General features: G+C 49.4%; 1 protein-coding gene across 3 annotated transcripts in view; it reads right to left on the bottom strand.

Annotated features, from left to right (window-relative positions):
- Positions 1-23602, bottom strand: part of IL1R2 (interleukin 1 receptor type 2) — a 51262-nt gene that overhangs the window by 22316 nt on the left and 5344 nt on the right. Inside the window, exon 1 of one of the 3 annotated variants that reach the window (XM_019969823.2) lies at positions 15898-16215. The exons of 1 other annotated variant lie outside the window; for it this stretch is intronic. The gene's annotated coding sequence lies outside the window, so the exon portion shown is untranslated. Of the gene's footprint in view, positions 1-15897; positions 16216-23602 lie in introns of those variants that run through there. One more of the 3 variants, XM_019969822.2, reaches the window with a different exon arrangement.

Here is a 23602-nt window from a genome sequence, read left to right as displayed (position 1 = left end):
CCATCCCACACAAAGACTACATTTCCCAGCCTCTCTTGCAACTAGCAGTGGCCACATGACAAAATCTGGGCCAATGAAATGTAAGTGGAAACGTATTATCCTCCCGGACGTCAGCTTAAAAGTACCCGAAAAACTTAAAAGTCTCAGCTCCAAAGTCTGCCTTCTGCCAGCTCAGTGTGGATACGGTGGCTGGATGGGGCCATGTGCAGACCATGTGTGGAAGGAGCCTGGTCCTCAGCGCCTTCGTGGACCTGCCCCCACCCCTACCCCGACTGCCCTCTTTGTTCAGGCTTCCTGTCACCCTTATCCTGAACCCCTGATTTCAAGGAGCTCAGGGAAGGAGCCCCTCAGGGATCTGTCACACATAACATTCTCTCTGCTCTTCTTTCTGAGACCTGACTCTTAAAACATTTCTGCCCGTTGACCATAAAAAGTCATCAACTCTCCTGTGATGAAAGCACCCCCAAGGCTCAGGCTTAGCCTCCTCTGATGGGGAGAAGGTTTGCAACCACTTTTAAAGTCACTCTGACTCCAGGAGTTAGGCTGCGTCCACTCTGGGGTGGCTGCCTGCTGAAGCCTTGGAGCTGGGAGGGGATCCAAGAAATCTCGCACCATCACTTTCTCGTCAACCCTCCTCTCAAAACCACATCTGGTGGGGGTGAGGAGTAGGGCTGACCCAACAAGGACACCCTGTTCCAGGGGAACAAAATTCTACACTGTTGCTCTCCTCCCAGACCAGCCTCTGCCCATCCATCCCTGAGCCCAGCTGGACCCTCCAGTCCCACCTGGGTCCCCGATCCCCACCTGGACCCTGAGCCCCACCTGGGCCCCTGACCCCCTACCTAGACCCCCCAGTCCCACCTGGGTCCCCCAACCCCCACATGGACCTAGGCCCTGCCTGGACCCCCAGCCCCACCGTGGCTCCCCAAGCCACCACTAGGGCCCCCGTAGCCCCACCTCGTGCCAACCCCCGTGTCACCTGGGCTCCCGACCCCCCGCCTGGACCCCCAGCCACCTCTGGGCCACGGATCCCCTCCTGGGCACCCAGCACCCCCAAGGCTCCCCATTCCCTGGCCTGGACCCCCAGACCCGCCTGGGCCCCCAGCCAAAGGCAGCTGTCTCCAGTCCTCTCTGTGGACTTTGGCAAAACAGCAGCTTCCCTGTGACCTCTTCAGGAAGTGGCTTCAGACAATTAAACCACAAACACATAGCCGTGATCATTTTCAATCATCTAAACCTCAGAAGCAGGCTGGAGCCGGAGCTGCCGCAGTGTGGGAAACATCAGTTTTTGGCAGCCCCGAGGAAGAAGAATTCACTTTGCAGCAAAATGCCGTTTTCCTGTCCTACTTTCTTTAAATGTGTCTTTAAATTACAGGCAGTTTGACATTTCTGCTTGAATCTGAGATGACCTTCTTACTGGAAGAAAGAAATTGTAAAGGCATTTTGTTCCAGTATTTGAGTTACAATTCTAGCTTTAGTTTTTTCTTCTGTCAAATGACCTGTTTTGCTGAACTCAGTGTAAAGTAGAGAGGAATAGGAGGCAAAGCAGGGCCAGGCTCTGAAAACGACCAAAAATGTGGGAAAAATTGAAAAAAAGAAAAAGAATGAAGTAAGGTGGAAACTGTTGATGGTTCAACCTAAGCCAGGGGTGCCAGGGAGGGGAAGGGGCGGGAAGGAGGCGGAGGCCCGAGCAGCGTCCACCACAGGCCCCCTGAGGCCCAGGTGACTGTAGCTGCCGGTGACCCTGGGCCTGACTCCTGCTCAAGGAGGGACGTGCAGCCTACGGCGGTGCAGGTGTTTACTTCACCTTTAATTCTGAACAATCCCAACAGACTAAAAAGTTGCAGAAAGCAATTCCAACAGACTAAAAAGTTGTAGGAAGTTATATATACTCTAAAAAGTAGAACACCAGTATGCATCTTATCTTGTTACTATTGTTTAGTCGCTCAGTTGTGTCTGACTCTTTGAGACCCCACGGACTGTAGCCCGCCAGGCTTATCTGTGCATGGGATTCTCCAGGCAAGAATACTGGAGTGGGTTGCGACTGCCTTCTCCAGGGGATCTTCCTGACTCGGGAATCGAACCTGTGTCTCCTGCATTGGCAGGCGGATTCTTTACCACTGAGCCACCTGGGCGGCCCGATGTATCTTACCCAGAGTCACCAATTTTGGTTTATCCTCATCTTCTCTGTCTTTCTGTCTGTCTCTCTTTCTGGGCCCCTGAGCTCTTCATGACCCCTCATGACCTCTGTGCTTCTCAGAAACTTAGATCCAAATACTTTTCATTTTGCTTCAGCTTTTAATTTAGAAAAAATTTCCAAGCTTAATTTTGATGTAAATAGTAATTTCCCATAGTTTTCAGAAGTGGGGCCTGGGCCCCCAGCCCTGCTTGGACCCACCCCAATCCCAGCTGGGCCACACACACACACACACACACACACACACACACATACACACACACACACACACACACACACACACACACACACACACACACACACACACACTTTCCCCTGAACACCTGAACATTTATTGAGAGTAAATAAGCAAACGTTAGCTCCAGAGATAAATCTTCAGGCATTTAAAAGGAGCAAAAATTTTATTCTCTGGTGTATTTGAGTATCTCTCTTAATTCACCTAGAAGATGAAACTTTTCTTTATTTCTACCTTCACCTTGTTCCCGGAAGGTTTTAAGCCATTACAAGTGCCTCTGTCTGTGAGTCAGGAAGTACAGTCACCCAGAACACAGATGAGGTGACCGATCTTGACTATCAATGAAGTCAAATAGCTCTCCAGCCTCACACCTACCACTGAGTCACGTCCAGTTTGCAAATTCCTAAAAATCTAAACAGGGTGTTTCAGGCATGTGATACAAAAGCCCCTGAAACCTATGGGGAAATAAATATTTACATCAAAATTAAGCTTGGAAAAGCAATTACTAATTCAATGTTGAAGCCAAATAAAAAGTATTTGGAACTAGGTCTCTAGGAAGCACAGAATGTTAGGCATTTGAGATTCTCTAACTTCAGATGCAGAGAAATAAAAGACAGGTTTGAGGCAGACAAACGTGTTGGTTCAGAGCGAAATCCCTGAGAGATGTCCACACACTACTTCTGTCCTGTAGAAAAGAGAAGCTAGCATTTCCCTCCCTTCTGGGATTAAGGGAATTTGGAGCAGGATGGTAGGACTCCTTCAGGTTCGCGTGGCTGTGTCAGCGGCAAGTCTTGACCCTAATGGGGTCAGGGGGACAGATGCGCTAACTGGAAGCCAGGGCACAGGAAGACCCATCTTTGGCAGACCAGCCTTTGGGCCACATTCGGCGGAATCTCCAAGGGGAGAACTTGGTAAGGCTCAGACTCAGCTCCACCATGGGCTACACACTCTCTATTTTACTGTCTACCAGTAAGTGTCTTTCTCTCTAAAATCACCCTTTCCCAATGAATTTATCTGCAAAACAAAGTAGAGTTACAGATGGAGAAAACAAACTTATGGCTACCAGGGGGTAGAGAAGGGTGGAGGGATAAATTGGGAAATTGGGATTGACAAATACACACCACTTCATATAAAACAGAAAACCGACAAGGACCTACTGTACAGCACAGGGAACTCTACTCAATACTATGTAGTGACCTATATGGGAAAAGAATCTCAAAAATAAAAAGGAGCAAATATGTGTATATACATATAACTGACTCACTGTGCTGTACATCTGAAACTAACACAACATTATAAATCAACTATATGCCAATAAAAAAAATTTTTAACAAAAATAAATTATAAAAATTAAATTAAAAAAGTAAATAAAATCACTCATTCTCTGTCAAACTTTTTGAACTTTGACGAACATCTGCCCCAGGAACCCAAGAGATTCAGCAAATCAGCCCAGCTCATCCTGCCACTCAAATACTCCATTCACGTGCTTCATTCCCAGCAAGGCACAGTCGTTCAGAGCCCCTGGGGGTTCTGGACCAGCAAGCAAAGACACTTCCTCCTGCATCAGCCCCTCCCAAAGGCCAACCCTCAACAAGCCCTTCTCTAGCTCAGAATAGTCACCTGTAGTCAGCCAGTGGGATAGACATGGAAGCTGGACCCCTGAGGCCCTTGGCAGCCACAGTACAGACCCACCAGGCTTCCAATTCTCCCAGCCCGAGGTTTGTGTAGAAGGGACTCGGTACTCTGAACAACTCCACAGAGCAAAGCTCATGGGTCTGGTAAGAGTGTGTCATCCCCAGTGTAAACATGAACAATGGAAACAGACTCAGATACATTAAGCAGGTTCCCCAAGGCCAGAGAGCTGATGGAGTGATGGAGTAGGATGTAACCCTCGACCTACACGATCCTCATCCTTGGGACTGGATCTCGGCTCTGTGGAAGCACCAGCACCTGGAGCTGGAGGGGGTTCCAGGAGCCATCAAGCTTAGCAGCCCACCTACACAGTCTTCCCAAACTAGCATCCTCCACAGATGGCCATGCTGGCACCTCTTAAGACGGACACTTCCAGTCTTAGAAAGAACTCCTCATCGGAAACATCTGTCATTTCAGGATGCAGGTTTGCCTACCCCTAAGCTCCACTCAATGGCCAGATTCCATCCTGGGGGAAGCTCATAAGAAGTCCTTCTGTATCTTCCAAGAGCCTTGAGGGTCAGGGAAAGGTGACCAGATTGTTCAATGAGAAGCAGAGAAGAGGTTGTTGTTCATTTGCTAAGCTGTTTCCAACTCTTGCGACCCCATGAACTGCAGCATGCCAGACCTCCCTGTCCCTCACCATCTCCCAGAGTTCACCCAAGTTCATGTCTACTGAATTGGTGATGCCATCCAACCATCTCATCCTCTGCTGCCCTCTTCTCTTGCCCTCAATCTTTCCCAGCATCAGGGTCTTTTCCAATGAGTGTGGTTCTTTGCATCAGGTGGCCAAAGTATTGGAGCTTCAATTTCAGTATCAGTCCTTCTAATGAATATTCAGGGTTGATTACCCTTAGGATTGACTGGTTGGATCTCCTTGCTGTCTAAGGGACTCTCAAGAGTCTTCTTCAGCACCACATTTCAAAAGCATCAGTTCTTAGGTGCTCAGCCTTCTTTATGATCCAACTCTCACATCCATACAGGACCACTGGAAAGATCACAGATTTGACTATACAGACCTTTGTCAGCAAAGTGATGTCTTTGCTTTTTAATATGCTATCTAGATTTGTCATAGCCTAGACATAGAAGAGGCAGCTACTCAGAAAAAGAGGGAGGGCTGATGGAAGAAAACACACCCACAAAGATGCAGCAGCTGATTGCCCAATGACAGAGAAGAAAAACTAGTAAGAAGAGTGCAAGAACCAAACAGCACAACAGAGCCCCATAAGAGCAGACACAACTGTCCCCCTCCACCTCTCCATGCTTCGTGAAAGTATCTAGGTGTTCCAGCACAAAACAGTTGGTGTCTGTAATGATTTCCCCTGAATCATGAAGAACAGTTTAAATCCCGCTCTCAGTCATTAAAAAGAATATAATGTCATTTGTAGCAACATGGACGGACCTAAAGATTGTCTTACTGAGTGAGGTAAGTCAGACAGAGAAAGAGAAATCTCATATGATTCCTTATTGGTGAATCAAAAAGAAATGATATAAATGAATGTATTTTCTCTGGACCTTCTTTCTCAAGCTTAGGAGGTGCATTATGCATGTGGTGGGGACAACAGCGAATTATCTACCAGTGTATTTCCCTTCCTGTTTCCTCTGAGTCTTCAGCCACTATGGCCCTAAAAGAGGGGAAGAGCAAAGGCTTGCTCGGTAAGGAGGGCAGGAAGTGGACACAACGTAGGGGATGTCCAAGGTGGGAAAGTGGGTTCTGCCCCCACTTCCAGGCTCAAAATCTGAGTGCAGAGGGACAGCTCTGCTTTCCAACTGGATCCCTCGAGGAATTCCCACCAGGGTAAAGTAGGGAGCCCTGATCAAGACGGCAGCACCCAGGGAGGATGGAGACATTGGCATGTTAAGGTGGAGGGAGGCAGCGTTAGTTACCTGTGAGTCTCAGTTCTTTGCTGATGGGGAGGAAATACAGCTCCCCCTGTGCTTCCAGTGGAGAACTGGGGCAAGCTGAGATCTGAGCTGATATGGGGCTGCCATGATGGAGGACAAGAGGACCTAGAGGCTGCGGGACACTCAGTCTATAGGGAGCAGTACAGCCGATTATGCAAACATGTTCCTGCGAACGTGTGTGCTAAACTGCCTCAGTCATGTCTGACTCTCTGCGACCCCATGGACTGTAGCCCGCCAGGCTCCTCTATCCGTGGGACTCTCCTGGCAAGAATACTGGAGTGGGTTGCCATGCCCTCCTCCAAGGGATCTTCCCAACCCAGGGACTGAACCCATGTCCTTCCTGTCTCCTGCATTGGCAGGCAGGTTCTTGACCACTAGTGCCACCTGGGAAAGCCAGAAACGTCCTGACCAGCTAGTAAATAACCACTTACTTAAGCCCTGAGCTCTCTACACTCTGCCTTTCCAGAGACGCACCCGAGACCCTCATGGTCCAAAGCCTAGTGCAGCACCTGCTCTGACTGATGGGTGCTCCTGCCCTGCTGGTTGGTACATGGTTTGGGTATCACCTGCACAGGTAGCAGTCTAAGCCAGGGGAGAGCCAAGGCCATGGCTGGGGCACAGGAAACCATGGGGCCATCAAGGGGCACAGTGGGGCCATGTCAGCCAATGCATTAGCTCTGACTCCCAGGCAAGACCAGACCCTGGGTTTCCCAGCCACAAACTTCAGCAGAAGATGTAGAGGGACACTGTGTGACCAGCCAGGCCCAGGAGCATCTTCATAGAAGCCAGTGAGGAGCCCCCAGGCCAGCAGATGGGGACCAGCCACCCTCCCCATCACACCCTGGGGACACGGCTGCCCCAGTTCTCAGACTCTGGCAAGAAGTAGGTGGCAAGGTCAGAAACTCTAAACGACTGAGCATCTACCCAAAGCGTTAGTCACTCAGTCATGTCTGACTTCTGGCAACCCCATGGACTGTAGCTTGCCAGGCTCCTCTGTCCATGGGATTTCCTGAGCAAGAATACTGGAGTGGATTGCCATTTCCTTCTCCAGGGGATCTTTCTGACCCAGAGATCAAACCTGGGTCTTCTGTATTGCAGGCAGATTCTTTGCCATCTGAGCTATATACCCAAAAGAGACTGAATAAAACCCAGAAAGGCAGAGTTAGACCAACCTAGACCAGAATAACATGAGCTGGCAGCTTAAATTCCCCTTTACTCATTAATAGGAGTGAGAAATGGAGTATTTCCTGCCATATCAGTGAACAAGGATGTCACAGTCATAAGCATTTCCAGCCCTCCAGGGCACTCAGGAAGAACACCTTCATGCCCTGGCAACCACTGGGATGCAGCCACTCTCTACAGTGAGCCCTGAAGAACTCAGGATGTGAAAAAAACACAGGATACTGGCTGTGTGTTTTGAGATGCATATGAAAGGAATGATTTCAGTGAGCCCAGACTCTTGCATCTTACCATACACAGGAGGGCACTGAATTCCTTCATTTGAGATTGGTTTTCTGTAATTCACAAAAATACTTTGATGTTCAGACTACCTACCCTTCGTTGCAAACTCGTATACAACCTAACTCCTCCCCACCACCTCCTCAGAGTAATTCTCTCAGGGTTACTTGAGATGCTGTCTCCCAGGCCTGAAGTCCTAAAAAATTCCCGTCAAATAAAACATAGCTCTCAACTTTTAGGTTGTGACTATTTTTTAAGTTGACAGAAGCCTCAGGAACCAAATGAGATTCTTATTAGAAAAATTATTAAAAGCTCATTTTTGTGACATCAGCTTGCAGTGAGTACAAATATTCACCCCCATACATATATTTTAGAAATATTTTCTCCCCAAGTTATTAAGCTGTCAGAACAGAGGAGATTTTTCTTTTTATGTTTCAAAAGATCATCTCTTACTCCCTGGAAAATATGCCCACCCAGAATGGCTTGTCCCCTAAGGGTCACAGAAGGCATAATTCCCCCCTAGCCCTGTGCCCAGCACAGACAAGAGAGCAGGTGAAAATCAAGCCAAAATAAACCAATCATGCTAGGAAACCCAAGCAATTCTGGTCTATCGGGTCTGGGGAAAGTCCTTGGCACAAGAATCCCCAGTCATTAGCCTGAAGACAGGCCAGAACTGATTGGATTGTCCACCAATCCAGGAAGCCCCAAGAAACTCTTTGCTCTCTTCTGGGCCCAGAGGGAGAGTTTCTATTGGAGGGAAAAGGAAAAAAGAGGAATGAGTTTTTCTTTTCTTTCCTGAGACGGAAGAAGATAAAGAGAACAGTGAGCAGGCCTGGCCACTCTTAGTTTTTACTTTAATTGCTCCTAATCTGTAGTCTGTAACTAGGTTTGCGTTTCTGCCCCCCAACTCACATTTTGCACCTGTTATCCTTTGACTCTATGCTAATTACATCCTGTATCTGCTCATCTTTACAGCACTCTCCCCACAGATCACCCCTTGTAGCTTTTCTCTTTTTCACATTATAGAAAGAAGGCCCCAGTACAACACACAAAAGAGAGTAGACCCAACTACCAGGCTACCAGACTGCCGGCCTCAATTAACAGACTCCCTGATGCCAGCCTATGACTGTCTTTAAAACAATGCAAGAGAAAGAATACAGGATCCTTACACCTCCGTTCCTCATCACCTAGCCCTGACTGTGAGCCCTCAGCTAATATAAGCCCCCAGGTTCCTCATGGAAGGGGGACACAGTTCTTGAGGCACGAGCCTATCATGTTCTCCCCCTCTGCCAGCTGAGGAATAAAGCTGCCTTTCTATTTCCTCTGTGTTTTTTTATTCCACTTCGGTGGGCAGAGAAAGCCAAGATTTTGGCAGCATTCCCTTCACACACATGTGCTCCCTCTGGCTTCTCCCAGGTGGCCAGGACAGCCAGATCCATCCCTGGTGTGAGACAAGCATCCTGAAGCTGAGCTATCTGAAATTCTGCCTCCTCTCTGGCAACACAGTGGTTGACAGACTCAGGTTCCCAACATCTGGACCGGTGCTACCTTGAGGCGCACAAGGAATTTCATTTCTCTGTACCCTTGAAGTTAGGCATGGTCACAGGACTGGTTATCATAAGAAGGAAGCAGGAAGGACATGGGTCACCCCCAGGAGTTTTATTTCTGGTTGCTCCCCCCACCCCAGCTCTCTACTACCATGGTGAACCCTGAGCCCTTGTTGCTGGATGGCGGCCACCTAGGATAGTCAGGACACCCTGATAGGAGGCTGAGGTTTACTTCTATCCATGGGTCCATTCCCTTGTTCCTGAGTGTCTGTTTTCCCTTTGGTCATGTACGGATGTGAGAGTTGGACCATACACAGGGCTGAGTGCCCAAGAATTGATGCTTTCAAATTGTGGTGCTAGAGAAGACTCTTGAGAGTCCCTTGGACAGCAAGGAGATCAAACCAGTCAATCCTAAAGTAAATAAATCCTGAATATTCATTGGAAGGACTAATGCTGAAGCTCCAATACTTTGGCCACCTATGTGAAGAGCGAACTCATTGGAAAAGACCCTGATGTTGGGAAAGATTGAGGGCAGGAGAAGGGGGTAACAGAGGATGAGATGTTTGGATGGCATCACTGACTCAATGGCTATGAGTCTGAGCAAACTCAGGGAGATAGTGAAGGATAGGGAAGCCTGGTGTGCTGCAGTCCATGGGGACGCAAAGAGTTGGACACAACTTAGAAACTGAATAACAACAAATAGAAATACCAATTTTTCACCCCAGCACTTGTGTCGAGATAATCTGAGGCCAATGTTGTCTACAAAAGTTCTCTTTAGGCAAAGCAATCCACGAGAAGAATGAGGACATTGGATTTGCTTTCTATTGCCCTGGAGCAAAAGACCACAGACTCAGTGACGTGAAACCAAGCCCCATTATGAGCTCACATCACTGTGGGTCTGCCTGCTCGGATAGATTCTGTTCAGGGTTCCAGAGTGAAGTGAAAGCCGCTCAGTTGTGTCCGACTCTTTGAGACCCCATGGACTATACAGTTCATGGAATTCTCCAGGCCAGAATACCAGAGTGGATAGCCTTTCCCTTCTCCAGGGGATCTTCCCAACCCAGGGACTGAACCCGGGTCTCCTGCATTGCAGGCGGATTCTTTACCAGCTGAGCCACCAGGGAAGCCCCACAGGCAGATATCAAAGCTTGGGGTCCCAGCCCACTTGCCTGGGGCTGTTGGCAGAATTCAGTTCCTTGCAACTCTACAGCTGGGGTCTCCACTTTCTTGCCGGCTCTCAGCCAAGGCCACTCTCAGCAACTAGAGGCCGCTGCCGCTTCCTGCCCCAGGGCCCTTTCCTCAACAGGACAGTTTGATTCCTCAGAGCCAAGGGACAATCTTGGTTCTATTTCACACCTGTCTTACTCTGGACTCTGACCCCAGATCTTCTTTTAAAGAACTAATGGCTTCCCTGGTGGTCCAGTGGTTAAGAATCCACCTGCCACTGCAGGGGACATGAGTTCATCCCTGGTCTGGGAAGAACCCACGTGCTGCAGGGCAACTAAGCCCGTGAACCACTCACACCACAGAAGCCCACACACCCCAACGAGAGAGGAGCCCCCACTCCCCGCAACGAGAGAAAGTCCATCCGCAGCAACGAAAGCCCAGCACAGCCAAAAATAATAAATAAGGAGCCCAACTGGTTGTGCCAGGCTGGTCTTCCATTCGATTAACTTCAAGTCAATTGACTGGAGACCTAAAATACATCTGCAAAATTCCCTCTCCTTTGCTTCATATGGTCCTCTAATTGTGGGAAAGCCATCCCATAATGTCTGTATAACCCACTCTCATTCAAGGGGAGGCACTTAGGCAAAGTGTGATCAGTGAGGGGTGTCTTATAATTCTGCCAACCACACACAGTTAAGGAAACATTCTGATGACTATTAGCTCTAGAAAATTTAGGGCACGTCCAAAGCCGTACGTTAACTTCCTTGCTCCCAGATAAGAAAACTTTGTCTCAAATGTTCTAAAGCCTTCCTACTCAAGTTGTGGTCCCTGGACCAGCAGCATGGACATACGTCACTTATGAGAAATGCAAAATCTCCGGCCCCAGCCCAGACCCAGGGAACCAGAATCGGCTGTGCTTCACCAAGACTCTCATGTGATTTGAGAAGCATTGATATTTAGGCCTGGCTTATCCTTAAACAAAGTAGGCAGATACCCACAAGAATTAGGAGCAGAGATAATGCTAAGTCCCTGTGCCTCTGATCGTGCCAGCCCTCTCAGAGTGTTGTTTTTTTTTTTTTTCAGAGTGGTTTTTGAAGTTTTGAGGTCAGTGATTCGTAATCGGACGGTAACGATGGTGAGGATGGTGATGGCAGCTAACATATCTTGAACACCCACCATGTGCCAGGCACTGGGTGAAGTCTTGACATGTGTGATTTCTTTTAATGTTCCCAGTACTTTACAAACTAGATATTATTATTTTCCTTTTAGAGATAAAGACATTGAGGCTTACAGATGTTCAATAACACCTCCAAGGAAATACAAACAGAAGTGGTGGAGCCAGGATTTGGCCCTCGTCCCTTTAACTTAAGGGTGATGTGATCTGATTGTCACAAGGTGTCAAAGCTACACGGGGAATCACAGACTGGGGGTCACAGGCCTGTTCAACATGTGGGTGTGTATTTTCCAGTCAGAGTGGTGGCACTGTCTTCCGTTAAATGTCTTTCCAAGGGACAGACTCATTGCAGTGGGTCACAGGCCCTGTCACTCACAACCTCACAGATTTGACTTACTTCCTGGCCCCTGAACACACTCAGACTGCTGCTGCTGCTGCTGCTAAGTCGCTTCAGTCGTGTCCGACTCTGTGCGACCCCATAGACGGCAGCCCACCAGGCTCCCCCGTCCCTGCAATTCTCCAGGCAAGAACACTGGAGTGGGTTGCCATTTCCTTCTCCAATGCATGAAAGCGAAAAGTGAAAGTCAAGTTGCTCTGTCATCTCTGACTCTTAGCAACCCCATGGACTGCAGCCCACCAGGCTCCTCCGTCCATGGGATTTTCCAGGCAAGAGTACTGGAGTGGGTTGCCTTTGCCTTCTCTGACACTCAGACTAGCAATCCCCAATTAAGCCCAAGCACTCTTAAATTTCCTCTTGACGTGTCATGAAAAATTTGAATGAAATGGGTACTATCCCAAACCATTTTTAAAATAACAAAAGAACCCCTGCTCTCTAATCCATCCATTTCATCAAATAAATGAAACATCCAGAAACATAAAGTTATATGTCCAAGTCACATAGCAAGATAATATCCCGGTTTTAAACGGGGCTTTTTTGGCCCATAATCAAGTGCCATGATAACTGACCTCCTATGTTTAGGAAATTATTTATGTTTCATAGGAGGTTCTTAATTCAAGTATGCTCCAGAAATGTTTCCATGGAGTTCCATACAGATTCTCAGATTTCTCTCTGTTCATGCTCCTGGTGAAGCAAATGCCCATTTAGCTAATGAGAGTCAATCAGATACATAACAGGTTCAGAACCCAGGTTCTGAGGGGAGACTTAGACGTTTGTGAAAAAAGAAATGTAATTTTTTCCCATCTGAGTTCACAGACTCCCAGAATTGTAAGCCCCTTCAGTGGACCCCACATTAAGAATCCCTCCTCTGGGACTTCCCTAGTGGCCCAGGGGGTAAGACTCCATGCCCCCAGTGCAGAGGGCCTGGGTTTGATCCAACATGTCACAATTAAGATCCAACCCGCTGCACCTAAGGAGCTCGCGTGCCACAACTAAGGCCCGATGCAGGCAAATGAGCAGATAAACGTTAAAGAAAAAGAAGCCCCTGAGCCGTTTAATCAAGGGTGGCGGTGAGGAACACAGCAGGCAGAACGGAGCAGTGGATGTCGGCCTCGGCTACACATCAGAAGTGCCTGGAGAGCTTTAAAAACTAAAGATGCCGAGCCCCCACCCCCTCCAAGGTCCTGATGTAATTGGTCCCAGGTACAGAGAGTTTCAAAGCCTCTCCAGGTGATTTTAACGCTCAACCCGGGCTAAGAACACTGGAGCAGGTAGTCTGAGAAGCTAGAGAATCAACACCACCCTCATCACTATTTTTCTTGTGACCCCATCAACTGGCAACTTCCATATCCCTTTCATCTTTTCACTGTCCTCTTCTTCCCTCCTTCAAGCAATGTGCCTTCATGAGTGGGGAACAAAGTTGAGAGGAACCTGAGGTCTGGTTTCGACACTGATATACTCACTTGTTACAGCTGATTCGCCTCTGGACATGAGATCTCTTAACCTCCTAAGGAAGTGGTTCTCCAGGTCCCCAGACCAGTCACCTCAGCACCACCTGGTAACTCAGGAGCAGCACAGGTCCTCAGCCCCCTTCCTCCCTGGCACCTGCTGAATCCAGAACCCTGAGTGGGCTCAGCCATCATTTGAGTAAAGTCCTCCAGGTGATGCTGAAGCAAGCTCAAGTTTGAGAACCTCCTGTCAAAGGCACTGTCATGAACAAGTATCCCCCATGTACAGAGCAGGTGATGGTGACATAAGAAGACCGCCTGGGGCTTCTTTGATAGTCTAGTGGTTACGCATGTGCCTTGCAACGCGGGGTTCGATCCATGGTCAGGGAAGATCCCACATGCCACGGAGCAACTAAGCCCGTGTGCCAAAACCACTGAGCCTGTGCTCTAGAGCTCGGAAGCTGCAACTACTGAAGCCCGTGTGCACAGTCTGTGCCCCACAACGAGAAGCCACTGCAACGAGAAGCCTGCATACTGCAACGAAAAGTAGCCGCCACTCACGCAAGTAGAGAAAGCCTGCATGAAGCAATGAAGACCCAGCACAGCCGAACATAATAAATCTTCAAAAAAAAAAAGCCCATCGGAAGCTGCACTGCATGCTTGCATTACTTCGGTTGTGCTATTGCTAGCTGCCACCTCTGCCGTCCTAGCTCTGAGCATTCCTGATCACCCAAGTGTTGACTGTCAAACAGCCCGGTTTTGAGGGGCTGGTGGGAGTACAGACACGGCGAGGAAGAGGGGGAAGGTCGGCTGGCAGCATGGAAAGGGGGGTCACAGACCAGCTGGGAACAAATGGGGCAGTAGCTGTCTTCATAGCCCCCTGCCCCATTCCACCTGAACTCCCTTCTTGCCCATTAGGATAACCAGACAGGTCAAAAAGTGGGAAATACAATTAAAACAGACAAGACTGTTATGAGGTTTGAAGGAAGGTACACCTTCTATGATGCATGCGGGAGGAGCCCGCCTCACCACCCCTGCCTTGTTTGGAAGGCAGAGCTCAGGGAAGGGTGAACTGGGGGGCATGGAGGGCGCCCCATCACCCCACCGCAGACATTGAGCTGCAGGAGGAACTCCGAAGGGCAGGTCACTCAACGGCCTCAGTTTACCAGAAACTCAGAAGGATGACAAGCCCTGACCCGGGATCACACAGCATTAGAGGCAGAGTGGGGCCAGGGGCTCCCAGGGAGGGAGCTGGGAGCCAAGGAGAGGACAGGCTTCCAAAGCGGAGTTTGGATTTGAGAAGGAGGACAGTTAACACAGAGAGAAAACATTCAGATGGCACCCCCTGTGCCTGGCACTGCACCAAAGCTCCATGTGGGTTGGATTCATACTCTGCTGGGCTTCCCAGGTGGCACTAGTGGTAAAAAACCCATCTGCCAATGCAGGAGACATAAGAGATGCAGGTTTAACCCCTGGGTTGGGAAGATCCCCTAAAGGAGGAGGAAATGGTAACCCACTCTAGTATTCCTGCCTGGAGAAGCCCATGGACAGAGGAGCCTGGCAGGCTACAGTCCATGGGGTGGCAAAAGAGTCGGACACAACTGAAGCCACTTGGCACGAATGCACACATCTCACCACTAGCATTACGATTTACAGGTGGGGACACAGCAGGAGCTAGAAGGGTAAAAATAAACTGCGTGGGTTACTTAATGATAATTGAAGGTAAAAATGACTTTATAGAAAATCATGCCCAGTTTTATCATTACATCACAGGAATAGAGCAAGGGATAAAGGTAAGCTTAACGTTTCCTGACTGCGGATTACTGGTGAGTTGCTGGCCTTTGGGTGGACCATCTCTATTGATGGTACTCCTGATTCATTCAAGTACAGGGTTCTTAAAAGACAGTCACCATAGGAACACACGCATGATGTCATACAGTTATAACAGGCACAGCCGGACTTGAACCTGGGCCCTTCAACCTCTGGGACTGGCACTTAAACACTCTGCCTGCTGCTCTTCCAAGGCGGCCAGAAGGTTTGGGGCTCAGCCAACCCTGAGAGCTCAGATGTTAGAAAAGTTACTCATACTTTGGAAAAGAAAGCATCCCGTGATCTTTCCAAAGAGGAAAGCCTCTAAGCTCAGTTTAAGTCCCAGAGGCACAGCCTCCCCTGAGCCAGACAGACCCTCTCAGGCATTCCTCCCCTATTCCTGATTCCATGGCAGTTTTGCCTGTCACTCCAATCACAGCGACAGTAAAGAATCTGCCTGCAATGCAGGAGACCTGGGATCGATCCCTGGGTCAGAAAGAGCCCCTGGAGAAGGGCATGGCAACCCGTGCCAGTACTCTTGCCTGGAGAATCCCATGGACGGAGGAGCCTGGCGGGCTACAGCCCAAGGGGTCACAAAAGAATCAGGACTGAGCGACTTTCACTCAGTCACTCCAATCGTAGAAAGTCCTTGGAAATCCTCTGATCCAGACCCTTTCTTGACAGATAGAGAAACTGAAACCGCAAAAGGTCCAGGTCACCTTCCCATGGGTGGGGAAGGTCACAGAGAGAGGGGAGCCCCCTGAAGGAGCCATCTGCAGTCTAGAGACATCAGGGAAGCTTCCTGAGGTTCCCTGGAGAAATGATGGAGCCCAGGCACCCTGACTCCCAGATTGAGCCCTCCCCCCCTTACCTGCTGCTCTGCAGTGCTCACCTGGAGCTTGTCTCCTGGGAAGGCTGCCAGGCCTTTCACCTTCAGTGGAAGCTCAGCGGTCGGGCAGGAATTTATATCCTCGTTGTCCAGGGATTTCCCAATCGGGCTTGCGTCCCTCCCCCGACTGGGTGGCTGTGAACACACCTTTTCCCTTCTCACTGAGAGCGCCCTCCGAGCTGCAGCTCTGGGTGTGTGATCACTCAAATGGGGAAGTGGCAAGGAAACTCTGTGAGTTTCCCTATTTTTTGTGACTCGCTAAAACTTGCGTACTTCCAGCTGCGAGGTGATTTTACAGGGATGTGTATTTTGCCCGGCCACAGTTCTGTTCAAGAGGAAAAAGAGGACTTTGGAACTTTAACCAGAGACAGAGTTGCTGTTTCCCCCATGGTGTCCTTCTGGGGGTAGAGAACCCCCACCCCCAGTCTTATGTGATGTTTAACTGTTAGTGAAGGAAGAAGGTGGTTTTTCCAAATATTTATTAGAGTTTGTGGGATTTGGCTGAGTAATCTGTACCCTGGAGGTAGAAATTCATGTCTGTGCAAGACAGATGGCGGTAACTCTCCCCTTAGGAGCAGTCCCTGGAGCTAGAAAGGATGGAGTCCCAGGGAGAGGATGAGCCTGGACCCAGGCTGGTGCTGGGGGATGGAAAGGAAAAACACCCTTCCAAATGTCCTTAAAAATCCCTGTTACTATCCTAACGGATACTTTCTGTCTGATTTATTCAGATACTGATGTTCTTAAAGGTGAAAATGCAGAAACAGAAACCTTTGTAGAGAAATCTTAGGAATTTCATACTCAGAGCAAATGGTTCCGAGTCAAAAGCACCCACTGACCCTAGTTTGATTCTTCTGCTGACAAGGAAGGTAAGGCTTCCCTGGTGGTAAAGAATCTGCCTGACAATGTAGGAGATGTGAGTTTGATCCCTGGGTTGGGAAGATTCTGCTGGAGAAGGAAATGGAAACCCACTCCAGTATTCTTGCTTGGTAAGTCCCAAGGACAGAGGAGTCTGACAGGCTACAGTCCATGGGGTCTCAAAAAGAGTTGGGCATGACTTAGCGACTGAACAACAACAAGGAAGGTAATTCTCGGGGGTCTCAACTCAGATGGGTAAATAAAATCTGAGAAAAACACCATGTTGGAGCAAGACAGAGACTTTGAGATGGTCAAATCCATCCTCCAGTTTAAAGCAGAACAAACTGAGGTCCAGGCATATGGGGTACCACAGGTGAGCTTACTGGATTAACTTAGTGTTTGTATAACTTCATGATGAGGTTCTTATGGAAGCTGTCTGTTTGTGTGAGGTGCTCAGTCATGTCTGACTCTGCGACCCCATGGACTGTAGCCCACCAGCTTCCTCTGACCATGGGATTTCCCAGGCAAGAATATTGGAGTGTTGCCATTTCCTTCTCTAGGGGATCTTCCCAACCCAAGAATCAAACTTGGGTCTCCGGGAGCTGGGAATACCCACCAAAAGAGTTTATTAGGCAAAGAGTAAATGTTACACTGTATCCCTGTTTAATCTTTTTCCAAGGACCAGTTGAAAGGAGAATATTTGTTTCTGTCCCTTAACTTTAACATGGTAAGATCAAAAAGTATGCTATAAATTTGCAGTCCAGCCAAAGAAGTTCCAAGGGTGTACATTCACCCCAGCAGGTAAATCTCACCAAACACCATCATCACCCCCGGATGAAAGGCACGTCAGGAACTGAATCCTCTCCATATTGCCACTGTGGTTAGCCAAACACACGAGTCCAGCTGACCCGCCTCTTCGGGATCCTAGTCACTGAATAGCACAGGGCAGCCCACATGAATAGTGCTGAAGAGAGGAACTGAAATCAGACCATGTGTCTTTCATTGGCCATGCTGCAGGGTAACTGCTTATCTTATGATCCATAAAGAGGAATTTACAAACCTCAGTTTTTCTATGGGAAACCTTGATCCTCAAGCCACAAGAACTGTTTGAATAGTCCTTTTAAAAAAACTAATACTTCAGGGAATTCCCTGGCAGTTGGGTGGTTAAGGGGCTTCCCTGGTGGCTCAGATGGTAAAGAACCTGCGTGACTCCAGGCTTCCACTGCAAGGGAAAACAAGTTCAGTCCATGGTTGGGAAAGTAAGATCCTGCATGCCATGTGGCCAAAAATTAAAAAAAACAAAAAACAAAAAAACTAATGCCTCAGACTCACAGCCATTCAAGCCAGTCTGCAGGGGCCGCAGCAGTGCAGGTTGCCCTCATTTTACCGGACTTTGTTTTATTTAGCAGATATTGCTTTTATTACACATTGAAGGTTTGCAGCAACCTGGGTTCGGACACGTCTAGGGGTGCCACTTTTCCAATAGCATTTGCTCACTTGTGTCTGTTTCACATTTTGGCCATTCTCCACAAGTATTTCACATTTTTCATTAGTATTACAGTTGTGATGGTGATCTTTGACAGGACTATTGCAAAAAAGTGATGACCCACTGAAGGCTCACATGATGGTTAGCATTTTTTAGCAAGAAAGTATTTTTCAGTGAAGGGATGTACTTTTTTTTAGACATAATGTTATTGCATGCTTAACAGGTTACAGTAGAGTGTATTACACTTTTATATACACTGCGAAACCAAAAAAAAAAAAATCCACGTGACTCACTTTATTGCGAGATTCACATTATTGCGGAGGTCTGGAACCCACCCTGCAGTACCTCCAGGGCTTCATTTCTGCCTCCTCCTTCCCGTGCAGAGTTTCTCCACCAAGTGATGGGAAATAAACACGGCACAGCATGTTCTGTGCCATCTCGAAACCTCTGAGGTTTGAGGTGAAGGTTACCCAGGATGTTTACTGCAAGGGTTGAAGCAATGAGTCTTCATCTTTTTAGACTCAGGAGGACTTTTCAAAGTCCGTTCTGGTTCAGAAATCAGCAGCGTCCTCTGCAAACCTAGCAGCAAGATTCCCCCCCACCTCCCTTTTCTTCCTTCCTTACAATGATGTGGAGGCAGAGGTTGGAGGTGATGAGAGGGGAGCTGCAGGCAAGGATGCTGTGGCTTGGCCACTGTGATGTGTATTACAACATGGGCTACTGGTCCCCAGTTTAATGGGACAGCCTCTGCTATAGTATCCCCATAGACCCACTCATTCTTTTCTATATAATTTTATTTATTCATTTATTTTGGGTTGTGCTGGGTCTTCGGTGCTTTGTGAGGGCTTTCTTTAGTTGCAGTGAGCAGGGGCTCCTCTCCAGTTGTGGCACACAGGCTTCTCATTGCAGTGGCTCCTCTTGTTGCAGAGCACAGGCTCTCGGGTGCACGGGCTTCAGTAGCTGTGGTGCATGGGCTCAGTAGTTGCAGTTCCCAGGATCCAGAGGACAAGTTCAATAGTTGTGGCACACAGGTTCAGTTGCTCCGCGGCATGTGGAATCTTCCCAGATCAGGGATCGAACCCATTTCCCCTGCATTGGCAGGCAGCTTCTTACCCACTGTGCCACCAGGGGAGTCTCACTCATTCCTATCAGATCAGAGTTCTTTCATTTTGATTCAAGAAAATACGGGCATCAAATCCACAGGATTGATTTAGTAATCAGACCCCGTAAAACTGAAAATTCTAAGGCCTGCTCTGGTCAGCGGGACAATAAAAAACTCTATGTCTTATTCACAGAGGCAGGAGAAAAGTCATTCCCTTCCGATAAATACTTTACAAGTTAGCAAACTAAAAATGAAAATATATACTGCAAACAGGCTTCCGCCTCCTCCGCTACAAAAAGAGAGGGCTGAGTTCAGTGAGTGCTGTTATTAGTTTACTTCATCTGCTATATTAAGTCATCACCAACTATGGCTAAAAAAAAACCATCTGATCTTCTAACCGCTCTGGAGGTCAGAAGTCCACGGTGGGCTCCAGGAGGTGGCAGTCAAGGGGTCAGCAGTGCCGCGGTCCTACTGAAGGCCCAGGGGACGCTCCTTCTCTCACCTTTCCCATCTTCCGTAGTGGTCCTCACTTCTCCCCAGCACATCACCGTCTCCTCCCTGCTCCCAGCAGCAGGCAGCCATTTTTCTTGACCTTCTCTCTCACTTTTGAGGACTCTCTCAGCCCTATTTGTGTGTGCATGCTCAGTGGCTCAGTTGTGTCCAACTTTTGGCAACCCCATGGACTGTAGCCTCCCAGGCTCCTCTGTCCATGGGATTTCCCAGGCAAGAATACTGGAGTGGGTTGCCATTTCCTTCTCCAGGGGATGTTCCCAACCCAGGGACAGAACCCAAGTCTCCTACATCTCCTACACTGGCAGGTGGGATCTCTACCACTGAGCCACCTGGGAAGCCCCAACTCTATTGGGGGCCCACTAAAATAATCCAGGATAATCTTCCCACCTGAAAGTCCACAACCTAATGACACCCGTAAAATCCCTTTTGCTATAGAAGGTATCAAAATCACAGGTCCCAGGGAGGAGGATGCTGGCGTGTTTTGGGGACCATGGCTCACCGTCAACAAGCTCGAAGGTTCCTTTCCGTTCTCAGAGTCTGTGCCTGATGACGCTATACAGTGTGGGACACTGGTCTGCACACGTGTGGCCTGGAACAACGCGGTTCCCATCACACCTATGGGTCCAGGTTGTCTAGATGGTGTGGCTTAGAGAGAACACACAGAGCACTTGAGAGCTACAGGAGAGACTTTGTTTTGTATTCAGTTCAGAAGAGATCAGTCTTCATTGTGGAAAGGCCTGTTCTTCCCAGCTTGTCCTTGGCTTCCTCCTCCTCGCCCCGGTTTCAGAGACAGACACTCAATGGGATGAGGACACGAAGGGCCACTGCCCATTCTCCCCTCCAACCTGCCCGTGGGGCCTGGAGCATGGACAGAGGCCAGCTGGACACTGGACCCATGTCATGCTGATGCTCCCTCCCCGGGGCGCCCAGCCCAGACTCCCTGGTCCTCCTTCCACAGACCAAGCCCTCCCCCTGCGCGGGCACGGGAGGCTCCAGCAGGCCCCTCCTGCTCTGATTCGAGGCCTCCTGTCCCATAACTGTACCCCTGCCTCCCTTAACCTTACCCTCCACCTTCGGGCCAGGGACACAGGGCCAGCACTGGGGATGTGGGCAGTCCAGGAGAAGACCCCTAGAAGCCGAACCCCCAGGGCACTGCCAGGTCACTTGTGGAGGACGAGCCCTGCTCCCTGCTCAGTGGCAGGGATAAAGAAACACTCCATTGCCTTGCAACCAGAAAGAGGAAGATCTCATCACACAGACTTGATTTCTGTAATGAGTGACACAGGATTATTCACCGCATGGGATTCCACTGCTAAGAATCAGCCAGGCGTCCGCCCACCCAGGGTAGGAGGACGATGTGCCACTGGCAGCCCTCCTTACCTCCCAGTCTGGTCCAAATGGAAAGGGAAGTTTCCAGATCTTGCCTCCCCATCCCACACCACCCACCTCCTTTGGCCTTGATACCCTGCAGTCTCCACAGTCCGCCCCACCCCCGCTCCCGCTGCATCATGGGACCCTCCTTTGCTTTCTAACAATCACAGTGACACACAGACACTTGCTCAGCTGACACCCGAGTGCCACGTTTCTGGGAAGCAGTGATGGCGGGGCCTGAGTCACCCTGCCGGCCCCGGGTGCACCCACGGCCGGCTCATGCATGTGTCACGTTACATAAGAAACCCCACCTGGGCACGGCACCTGCCAGCCCTCCCAAAAGGCATGCAGGCTTCGGGCTGAGCCAGCTTTGATTTGTCGTCTTCGGGACACTCCAGCCCCCCAGGCAGGCTGTCACAGGCGGGCTCCGCAGGCTTTGGCAGCTGGAAGGAAGGCTCTGGTGCAGTGAATCACACGAAGAGATTCCTTGGTGTCCCGTCAGGAGGTACCTTCCATGTGGCTCTGGTCACCCCCCTGCCCCAGCACACCCCACACTGTTACACTTGTCCCCTGAGGGCTTGTAAGGGGTCTATGACCTCGCATGGCAACAGCTGGTCTCAGTCCATGAACCCTGAGCAAGGGACCCCCTTCCTCACCTATAGAGGAAAAGGAAGGGGATACCCCTAATCTGGCATCGGAGAGACTGGCTGAGCTTGGAGGACAAGAGGCAGTGACACCCCAGCGCATAATTTATAGACCAGACAGTGCTTTTAGGAGAGAGACTTTAAAATGGATCTGAAGCTCAGAGCCAACACCACTCCCCACTGCCCATTTCTCTGCGAACCATCCTGGATTAACCAAGTCTTACATTAATCAGGTCTGTGTTTTAGCTTTGACATCTGGGGCCTCTCTGACCCTTCCGTGGACTAGCCAGTTCCTAGAGGTTCCAACCACAAACCCACAAATGTGCCTCTCAAATACAAACCAACCAGCCCAGAGCCCACACCCCAGCCACCCCCAAATGTGTTCCCTGCCATGCGCTCAGTTCCCCCCTTTGTCGTCGTTGCTATCGTTCAGTCACCCAGTCATGTCTGACTCTTTGCAACTCAATGGACTGCAGCATGCCAGGCTTCCCTGTCCTTCACCATCTCCTGGAGTTTGCTCAAACTCATGTCCGTTGAGGCGACGAGGCCATCCAACCATCTCATCCTTTGTCGTCCCCTTCTCCTCTTGCCCTCAATCTTTCCTAGCATCAGATCTTTTTCAGTGAGTCGGCTCTTCATATCAGGTGGCCAAAGTCTTGGAGCTTCAGCATCAGTCCTTCCAATGAATATTCAGGGTTGGTTTCCTATAGGATTGACTGGGTTGCTCTCCCTGCAGTCCAAGGGACTCTCAAGAGTCTTCTCCAGCACCACAGTTTGAAAGCATCAGTTCTTCAGGGAACCCATTTCTCCCCCAGATAGAACGCCTTTTGAAGCACTCCAATCTCCTCTGGGTTGAGAAAAGCAGAGAAAAACACTTTTTTCTCTATCTTGTCAGGGCTAACCCAGAGCTCAGCGAAGGCCATACCAGTATAGAGGGCATAGCAAGTGCCCCAGCTGGAGGAAGGGGGACCAAGGGTCACGGCTAGGAAGCAGAGGGCACTGGCTCAGCAAGAATCAGGGAGGCTGTGACCAAGCCCTGGGGCAGAAATTCTCAAAGTGTGGCCTGGACAACATCAGAGCATCCTGGGAGCTCGTTAGAAACGCAGATTCTGGGGACTTGCCTGGTTCAGTGGTTTGGACTCTGTGCTTTCACTGCAGGGAGCACAGGTTCAATCCCTGCTTAGGGAACTAAGATCCTGCAGGGCACATGGTGAGATCAAAAAAAATAAATAATACCCTAATATTCAGAGAATGCAGATTCTGAACCCCCACCTCAGAGCATTCAATCAGAAACTAGAGGAGGGGGCTTCCCAGGTGGCTCAGTGGTAAAGAATCTGCCTGCCGATGTAGGAGACACAGGAGACATGGGTTCGATCCCTGATATGGGAAAATCCCACGTGCCACAGAGCAACTGAACTTTTGTGCCACAACTATTGCACTTGTGCTCTAGAGCTCAGGAACCGCAGCCACAGCATCACAACTGCTGAAGCCCACGTGCCTAGAGCGTGTGCTCGACGAGAAGCCGCTGCACTGAAAAGCCCATGTACCACAGCTAGAGAGTGGGCCTCCGCTCACTGCAACCAGCGAAAAGCCCGTGTGGCAACAAAGATCCAGGGCAGCCAAAAAATCAATAAATAAAATTACTTTTCCAAAAAAGAAACTAGATGAGGGACTGAACAACTGGGGCTAGGGAAACACCCCCCAACCCCCAGACGA

The sequence above is a fragment of the Bos indicus genome, chromosome 11 (assembly GCF_029378745.1).
Source record: "Bos indicus isolate NIAB-ARS_2022 breed Sahiwal x Tharparkar chromosome 11, NIAB-ARS_B.indTharparkar_mat_pri_1.0, whole genome shotgun sequence".
NCBI lineage: Eukaryota > Metazoa > Chordata > Mammalia > Artiodactyla > Bovidae > Bos > Bos indicus.
This window is presented reverse-complemented; position numbering and strand designations above follow the sequence as displayed.